The following is a 10444-nucleotide window of genomic DNA, read 5'->3' as shown; positions in this document are numbered from 1 at the left end:
AGGGCAATGTTTCAGAGGCTTTAAAGTATAGGAAAATGTAGATAAAGAAAAGTAAACTATTTATACAGGAGTATAAATTAATTTCTATACAATTATCTCAGGAAGCTGGTCAAAGTTTAAGTTATGACACAGGCCAATATAAAAATGGGGCCGGAAGAGTTTTAACGTCTCTGTTCAAGACGTGCATGGAAATTTTAGGAAAAGACCTTCAAGCTTGGGTGGTGTTTTACACTGGCACATGCAGTGCTTCCTATTTATCGGTTTACATGATATAATGCTGATGAGTTTAAACTAATAAATACTAATGGAAATTAAACTGGTTCTGTGCAAATATACTAATTAATGAAACAGTATTTAAATAATGTCCCATTGTATAAACCATGCCACAGTTCTCTGTCATGTTATGAAGAGGATACCTCAGATTTTTGCATGGGAACTGACCTAATACAATTTAGAATATTTAATTTACTTCGTGTGTTTCAATCACCTGCATATACCAAATCAAATCTTAATGTCAATACCTGATAATATCATAGAATATCATGGTTGGAATGGACTTCAGGAGGTCATCTAGTCCAACCCACTGCTCAAAGCAGGACTAATCCCCAGATGGATTTTTGCCCCAGATCCCTAAAAGTCCCCCTAAAGGATTAAACGCACAACACTGGGTTTAGCAGACTGATGCTCAAACCACTGAGCTATCCCTCCCCCGGGTACTGTACTAAAAGGAGCATTGTTAAAGCTGACAGGTTCTAAATATACAAGCCCTTACTCATGAACAATCCTTATTCAAATGAGTAATCCCACTGAAATCAGTGGGACTACTCAAATGAGAATGCAAATAGGTATTACAGTATCAGCCCAAATTCTCTGGTAAAGTGACAGTACCACTAACAAGATGATCTGCTTTCTGATGAAAAAAGGGCAGCAGGAATCTAAAAATCAGTATTTTTAAATATATGACTGTCTTGGAGTCACCAGGCCAATGATCTGGGACTACTCCATATGAAGCCAGTCAGGACTCTGGGGGGAGCATGCCTCCTCTCTCTGAGCATACGGTCTCCAGGGCAAGAAGCTTACACAGCTTTGATTTTCCTGGGTCTGACCTTGGATCATTCAGCATCCCCTTCCACACTGTGCACTTCCTGCAGCAAGTCCGCCCAGGTGGGGCTCCTGGGGAAGCAGAGGGTCTTGCACCCCAACTCCACAGTGAGCAGTGACTCTTGGCCAGCCAGTAAAACAGAAAGTTTATTGTTCTACAGGAACAGAGCATAGAACAGAACTTGGTAGCATAGAAATCAGTGACTTTCAGCCAGAAACCCTGGACACCCCTGTTGCTCCTCATCCTTCTCTTTGTCTTTCTTCCTGGGCAAAGAGTCACCTGGTTGTCACCTGGTTGCATCCCTCTCTGAGTTTCAGGTTATGAAAGGCACCAGTCATAGCATATGTGCAGGCAGCTGTAGCAGCCTCACCTGCCCCAGATGTCTTAGCCACAGTCACACATGCCTATTCCTACCACCGAGGTATTGGTTCAGCACACAGGGAAACTGAGGCACACACAGTATTTAGGCAAAACAGTAAAACTCACGTAGGCTCAACAGTAAGACTCACATACAACATGACAAGGGAAAATCTCCACTTTGTCACAGTGACCAAAACTGAAACCCTGTGGAAATCTGAGTTTTTCAATACATATAACACACTCCTGCTGGGAGATTAGGCTGTAGTATTCAATTAATACTGGAGTTACTAGAGTTCTTGCATATAGAAATAGACAAATTGCAAGAATCACATGTTGGTTTTGAAGCAAGGTTTGAATCCATGTCTGTTAGAATTAACAATACCATGGGCTAATGTAGACAGGATAAAAAGTTGTGTAGATAAAAGTCAGTGGGGCTGAAGGGTTTATTTTATTCCATTGCCTTAATAAAGAGTCTCTCTGGCATGGAGAGATGATTTATACTTGTAGAAAATCTGTAGCATGGTAGGAATCACACACATATTCATAATCAATCACACACCTGGTTTACAAAGTCGACTTCTACATCAAAATGTTCCAGATTGCTTATACGAAGCCTAATTGCAACTAATACATTAAGAAGCCATAGTCCTGATTGTCTTGCTTTTGAGATGAGGCTAAGGGCCCAGTTCCTGCATGGCAGCCCAAGGAAAGCTCCTCTTAGCTCAGCTCACAAGTTGGTGTACCAAGGAGGTGTACCAAGGAGGCTTTAAGGTTGAACATTACCCACATCTCTCATAGTGTCTGCAGACTACTGAAACTGAAGGGGCAATTCTACCTATTCTTTTAGCATCCTCAGCTGAGAAGGAGTTGCATTTCCCTACTCTCTGGGCCTTCCATGATTTTAATCCCTTTGTGTTCTCTGATCCTGGGCCAATCTGCAGCTTGAGGTTCCTATAAAATGCAGCTCCAAAGGGCTTTTCTAGAATGTAGAGGCACTCCAGAAGCAGGGACCAATCTCCACCTAAGCCTCCCACTTCACTTGGGAATTCGCCAGTGGCCAGATACACCAGCTTTAGAGTCACTTTGTGGCAAAGTGGCCTCAGCACAGGGGGTGAGCCTGCCTATGGTCTTTTCAGATACTAAAAAGAAAATTGAAGGATGCCAAGGTGTTCTTATTCTTCCACATTTGAGCTTCATAACAGAGGCAGAAGATAAGAACTACTGTAACCCATGCCTGCTTTGCGTGGCACTCTGTCCCCCTCTAGTGGCACCTAGACCATCTAGCACAGGCCTGTACAACTCGTAAAGCGTTAGGGGCCATATTACTCCAAAGAAAACAGCAGAGAGCCAAAACCCTCCTGCCTCAGCGAAACACTCCCCCCAGCGCCACACAGCCCCCCCGAAACACATTCCCTGCCCCAGCACCGCCCAGCTCCATGGAAACAACCCCTCCCCCAGTGTCGCCTGCCCCGTGGAAACAAACCCTCTTTCCCCAGTGCCGCCCTGCCGAAACAGCTGTGGGCTGAAAAGTAAGATTTTGGGGTGGGGGTGGGTGATATTTTATTAAGAATTTTTCAATTAAAGCAAACAATAATTTTTTAAATTATTTTAATTTTTTTATGAATCATGGAAAAATGAAAAACACCTGTTCCGTTGAAAGAAAATATTTGTACTTTTCATAATTACCTTGCAAATTTAATGAGAGATATTACATCTCTTTTCGGCAACAAGCTGGTTGTATTTGGGGGTCATATTTGAAGTGGATATTTTCATAATGTCTTCCAAATGGTAATCAGTCAGAAAAGAACATGGCTTGTTTTTATTCATGTTCATGATGGAAAATGTTTGTTCACATATGTAAGTGCTTCCAAAAATGCTGAACATTTTCAGTGCAACTTCGATAAGATTCTTGTATTTTTCATCATTCAGACTTTTGCAGAAGTCCCGCAGGTTGCTTTCTCTGTGCTTATTTCGGTAAACTGCCGAACATTGAAGTTCAATAACCTCCAACTGCAAGTCTGGTGGCACTTCCTCTGGATCCACAGAAAAGGGATCTTCAATCAGCTTCAACTGGACATCTTCTTCTTTAGACAAAGTAAATCTTCTATCAAATTTTTCAATCAAAAGATTGATGTGCTTTGCATATTTTTCTCCTAACTTGGCATGTTTGTGCTGAGGGATATGCTGTGCACAAGTGGGAAAGTGACACATTTCACCTTTTGACAACTGACTTCTGAAAAGTTTCAATTTCATTTTGAAAGCTTTCACTGCTGCCCACATTTGAAATATAAGTTGATTTTTCCCCTGAAGTTGAATGTTGAGATCATTCAGGTGTGCTGTAATATCACAAAAGAAAAAGAGATTTGGATTCTAGGACTCATTTTCAAGCTCTGGGAATTTTATTGGCCCATTTTCTAGGAATTTTGCTACCTCCTCTTTCAAAGCAACAAAACGCTTCTCGACTCAACCATTTCACGTCCATATGGTAGATTAAGTCGCTGCATTTGGAGTCTACTCTTTCAAGAAAGTCTCAAAATGTCCTATGTTTTAGTTCTCTAGAATAGATGTAGTTTATAATGGAAACTACCACTGACATTACATGCTCAGATTTTAAGATTTTGCTACACAAAACCAGCTGATGTATAATGCAGTGATGTTTGATTATTTGTCTCCTGATAAATTCTTCAAGAAAAGTAACTGCTCCAATATTTTTTCCGCACATAGCTGGAGCACCATCAGTACAAATGGCCACCAAGTTTGTGAAATCTAATCCTGACATATCATTCATGCACTTTATCACTTCACTGGAGATTTCTTTTCCGGTTGTGTGACCCGTCAAGGGGCACATGCCAACAAGTTCTTCAGTAATTTCAAAGTTTTTATCAGTATCTCTAATAAAAATAAGAAGTTGGGTGGTGTCTTTTAAATCAGTCCTTTCATCCATAGCTAGAGAGTAAAAGCAGAATTCACTGACTCTGCTTTAATGTGAGCTATTCTTCTCTGTACAGTCATGCATGATAGACTGACATTCTCAAATACTCCCCTCTTTTCTGGACATAACTCAGATACAGCAATCAACATACAGTTTTTAAAAAACTCACTTTCTGTGAAGCATTTCCCAGCAGCAGCAATTTCCTTAGAAATTTGAAAGCTTACTTTAGTAACCATATCGTTCTCAGTGCTCACTTTCTTAAAAATTTGCTGTTCTCCACTAAGGTTTTTCGCTTAACTGGCTTCTTTAACTATTTTTTCATTTGGGTTCAATTTGGTGAGATTGGGATGTTTAGTTTCAAAGTGCTGTTGAAGTTTGTATTCTTTCAGAACAGCTAACATTTCACAACACATGAGGAATAGTATTTTGTTTTTGGAAACAGTACATAAATATTTATGCGTCCATTCAGTGTTGAAAACTCTGTGCTCTGATTCTATTTTTCTTTTCACTCATGGTATCACTTATGAAGCTAAAGATTTTGTTGAATAAATTCACACACAAAGGAAACACTCACAGTCACACACAAAGAGAAGCGATATCTCACGGCGCATGGCACACTAGCAAGGCACTGACGGTGTGTGGAAGCCTGTAGAGGGGGAAAGAAACAGCGCACATAGGGTGACCAGATCACAGCAGTAAAATAGGATCCGCTCCCTTCTCGCTCGGCCCCACCATCACACCCCTCTTCAACCCCCCAGAGGTAACTATATTACTGCACACAGCAGTACCAAAAATTAAAATACTGAAAATGGATGCCCCCCTCCAGCCACTGACTTGCCACTTGCCTCCTCACCACCCCCCAGTATAAAACCTTGCTGCTACTGCCTGCCCGCCTGCTCGGCTCATCATCCCCCCATGAAATAAAGGGAGGAGAAAGGGAGACAGTTTGAAGGGATTTTCTGGGGCTATGAACTAAGGAGAGGGGAAAGGAGGGCAGTGTGAAGGGATTGGATGTGACTGTCCAACACACAAACACAGGGGCTGCAGGGAGAGGGCAGTGTGATAGGGGCCGGGGAAGGGGAAAGTCCCTGGACCAGGGAAGGGGGCAGCAGTAGGGGCAGGGCAGCTGCAAAACACACACACACACACACACACACACACACACACACACACACACTCTCGTCTCCCCTGTGGATTTCCTGGCTGCCCGCAGACAGTTCAACCCCCCCCCTCCGATCACTGTGGAGGCCGTCTTGGGACCAACCAGCACAGTAGCCGCCCTGCCCAGCCCCCAACCAAAAGAGAGGGCTTGGAGGGGGGTCCCAGGCCAGTCCCCCGTGCCCCCACCGAGCTGCGGCTTGAGCCCAGGCCAGGCACCATCGGGTCTGCCTTGTGCCCAGCGCTTCCCACCTCAGCAGGCCCCGGAAGTGACACACCCACTGTATACCAGGCGGGAGGAGTGGGAGATGGAGACACGTGCGGTTCTGGCAGTCAGGGCAGCTGGCGCGCAAAGCGCTTGGGGCTGTGAGGTGGGGACCCCCCCCAGGCAAGGGGCAAACCCAATAGCCCCACCCTGCCACTTGCCCATGGGCCACACAGTGAGCCCACGTGGGCCACATGCAGCCCGGGGGCTGCATGTTGTGCAGACCTGGTCTGTTTGATGAGTCTGCTACAGTAGAGGCTCATACACTAAGCTTTAGAGATCCCTGGTTTGAGCCCACCCAGTGATGACAGGGGTCTGTCAGTGTTATATTAGCAGACAGCTACAGCCATAATTCTGTATCCATCAAAACAGGATGGTTGTCAGTAAAAAAGTGGTTTTCAAAATCCTGATGGGTATCTTTGAAATCACTAGATGCAAACTTCCCTTGGATCCTTAGTGATATTTCTGGGTCTTCCTTTGAAAGGGGTTGGCCCACTGAAAAACTTATTTCTTATCTCATTTGTAGCAAGATGCTGCCTAGCTGCATGTTGGAAAAAGAAACATAATCCAGATACAGTGGCTTATCTTAAAAGGATCTTGATACCTTCTTCATGGGGAAGGTTACAAACAAACAATACAAAAACTGAGTCCTAATTATTTCAATACAAGTGAATTCTCTATTTTGGAACAAGAACAAGAACAAAGCTTTCCTCATGAGAAGCTACGTGCAAGCTTCCTGGAAGCATGCATAGCCCTTTTTATCAATACGGTATTCTGCCTTTTTGGGGGGATATCTGTGCATACATTTGATGTATCTCTATGATTACACTGCAATGTCTCTCTCCTGATTTAATTTGTTTTCTCTACTGTCTGAGGCCATGATCCTTCAGTTAGGTCCATGCATGTGCCTGCTGGGTCAGGGTATTATTTCTAAAAGTAAATGTTTTTGTTTAAACTAGCTGTTTCTGGGATAAGGCAGCAGCCAATTAGATTTGGGGCAAGATCAGAGGACTCTGAAAAGAAAGAATGTGTGTGCTTGATTGAACTTTAAAGACTTTGGCCAGACCCTCTGGTCATTCTTCTTGGTAAATGACCAACTTACCTCTAGGTCAGACCATTGTACCTCAATTTACAAGTACTTACACCAAGACAAGAAATTCATGATACATCTAATTTGTTCGCAGTGAGGAAGCCCATCTCCTGAGAAAGATGATCCATACAAAGCATATCGAGTTGGTGCTCTATAACCTAGTCTTGCTCCCCATAGCTCTCCTCAAATTTCTGGTATTGGTTTACAAAGTGTTTGTGGGATAGGTCCACACTAATTCACCATTACAGCTATGATTGTCTGGTATGCTATGTCTAGAATAGCTCATATATATTCTAAGAGTAGCTGGATGTACAGTTTTCTTAACAACAGGTCGAGGGCTATAGAACATTTTCCCTAAAGAGATCAGGAAGAGTTCTATCCTTGCCATATTTATACCATGCTCTTGAACTACATTGGTTCCAAGTTTAGCTAAGCTTGTTTCTCTCTGGTCTAAAAGTAACCGCAGCAAGTCCCAAGTGAACTTTCAATATATATCACATGGTAGTATTTTTTTATTTTTCTACAGGAATTATTATAAGTTTCATAGATATCCTCCAGCTTACAACTGTGATATATCAGCGTAGTTAAATATCAGATTAATGCAGATAGTGGGACGCTTGCCATAATGTGGTGGATTGTTTCTAGCTTGGTGCCATATGCCTAAACATTGCATCCACCTCCTCAGAAATGACACATTGCTTTCCTTCTCATTTGACAAGATCCTGCTAGCATGCCAATGAGGACTATTTTTAGTATTGAGAAGACAATCTGTATAGCCAACAAGATGGGAAAATGGCCATGATGATGAGGCTGGAAATCTATCCAGGGTGGTTTCCAGGACCTGAGGAAGTCCTGAGGTGGATTTTCTCAGATTCTGACTTTGCATCTTGTTTTTTCCCTTTGGGCACAGCATATCCTGCTCCCATGTATGTTCTTTACTTATTACAGACCTACAAGAGGTCAATATTAAATGCTTCTTATGACCAGGGCCCCACAGACTTTCTGATTCCTACTCAAGCCATTTTTCCTCACAGAATTTGTCATGTTGCCAAATTTCTGTAGGATTCTATATTCTGGCCACAGAATCTGTCATTTTGCAGCAGCCAGATGTCTGACACTTTGTTCTGTCAGCTCCAGTGGAACTTGGCTACACACTTTCTCTTTCTGTGCTGCTTTCACCACAAGGAGGAGTGTGTGACTCAAGCAGTTGCCCTAACAGGGCCCTAGAAAGCAGAACAATGCTCCTGACTCATCAGGATCTTCCTTGTCTGTTTCTAAAGGTGAGTCCCCTGACGGGAGAACATAGCAACCAGGGGCCAAGGCAATGAGTCATGAGCACTAGGCAGAGTTCAGTTCAATTGGACTGGTTTAAGGCAGCCTGGGGCCTTAAACACACCATTACCCAGCCCCCACCCCCATGAAGCATCACTTGGAATTAGGCCTTGGCTACACTGGCACTTTACAGCGCTGCAACTTTCTTGCTCAGGGGTGTGAAAAAAACACACCCTGAGTGCAGCAAGTTACAGTGCTGTAAAGCGCCAGTGTAAACAGTGCCCCAGCGATGGGAGCACGGCTCCCAGCGCTGTAAACTAATCCCCACGGGGAGATGGAGTACCTGCAACGTTGGGAGAGCCCTCTCCCAGCACTGGTGCCGTGACCACACTTGCACTTCAAAGTGCTGCCGTGGGAGAGCTCCTGCGGCAACGCTTTGAAGTTGCAAGTGTAACCATACCCTTAGGGTTGCCAATTTTGGTTGGACACATTCCTGGAGGTTTCATCAAATGACTAAACCTGGGGTTATGAGTTCAGTCCTCGAGGGGGCCATTTGAGGCAAAAATCTGTCTGGGGATTGGTCCTGCTTTGAGCAGGGGATTGGACTAAATGATCTCCTGAGGTCCCTTCCAACCCCGATAGTCTATGATTCTATGACATAATCTTTAATTAAAAATTAATCTTTAATTCCTGGAGACTCCAGGACAATCCTAGAGGTTTGGCAACCCTACTTGGAATAGCAGCAGCATAGGACTTTCTTTTGTCCTTCCCCACAGGAGTGGCAGCAGGGGACACTCTCTACTTAGAAGCCACAAGTACAGCAGCAACTAAGGGGCAGAGGTATCTCAATAATTACTTCAGCATCACAATTGTATTGCCTGTGTGGGTGGGTGGGCCTGGCCTGCTGCCCTCTTCCCCCTTTGCTGCATACACAATCCTGTACTGGTAATGCCCACCAGAGCAGAAGGTCTTAGAGTTAACACCCCATTGAGATGAATAGAGCAATTTACACCTCTGGAGCAGGAATGTCTGATGACGAGATGGCTTAGTGGTCAACTCACAGTCTTACAATTTCTGCCAGTCTGTTCCAGTGGGGCCCCCTGCTGCAGCCTCAATCAACCCCCAGAGTTCAGTCACTACAAAGGAGCAAGGCAGGGGGACCCAGGCCTGCCTACCCACTCCACCAGGCCCCAATCCAGGACGCTAGGAGTTTTTCAAAGTGTTCAGCCCCGTTACTGGGCTACCCTCAAATTATTTTTCCCCAAGGTCACTTCCTACCAGACTGGAGGTCCTCAGTTTGTGGGGTAGTCACTAGCTTAGCAGACTCTCCTCAGTATCTTAGTGTTCTGTTCAATTGGTAAATCTATTTTAGGACTTTCAGCTCCTAAAGAAGAGGGGAATCCCAAGATCCTGGTGATAGAGTAGCCTTCACAAAGCTGTTGCCACTCCTGGCACACTTCTCAGCATCAGCCTCGCTTCCCAATGCCACATTCAGCTCATTCTCCCCTTTCTCCTCACCTACCAGTGCCTTTTAAACTGTTTTACCACTGGGAACATGCCTGGCACCTGTTGAAGGGCAGGGCCTCCCTAGCCCAGTATTTCTCCACTCCCTTCCTTGGTTCAGGGTGGGGTCTGTAGACCGTATCACAGCTCTCATGAGCTATTACTTCATCTGAGATCTGCATCGGTTACAGTCATGTTTTCAAAATCTCCACAACCAAGGAGGGCTAGGAACTTATTTTTCTTTCTAATGGAAGCTGACAGTGTGATGTAATCACATAGCTCCAGGGCCCTGGGCACAGACATACTGTATTTCTGTTCTAATCTGGTTTCAGAGTAGCAGCTGTGTTAGTCTGTATCCGCAAAAAGAACAGGGGTACTTGTGGCACCTTAGAGACTAACAAATTTATTTCAGCATGAGCTTTCGTGAGCTACAGCTCACTTCTTCAGATGCATAGAATGGAACACACAGACAGGAGATATTTATACATACAGAGAACATGAAAAGGTGGAAGTATGCATACCAACAGGAAGTCTCTAATCAACTGAGATGAGCTATCATCAGCAGGAGAAAAAAATCTTTTGAAGTGATAATTAAGATGATCCATAGAAGATGTGAGGAGAACTTAACATAGGGAAATAGATTCAATTAGTGTAATGACCCAACCATTCCCAGTCTCTGTTTAGGTCTGAGTTAATTGTATCTAATTTGCATATTAATTCGAGTTCAGCAGTCTCTCTTTGGAGTCTGTTTTTGAAGTTTTT

The sequence above is a fragment of the Chelonoidis abingdonii genome, chromosome 1 (assembly GCF_003597395.2).
Source record: "Chelonoidis abingdonii isolate Lonesome George chromosome 1, CheloAbing_2.0, whole genome shotgun sequence".
NCBI classification, from domain to species: Eukaryota; Metazoa; Chordata; order Testudines; family Testudinidae; genus Chelonoidis; species Chelonoidis abingdonii.
Note: the sequence above shows the minus strand (reverse complement) of the source record.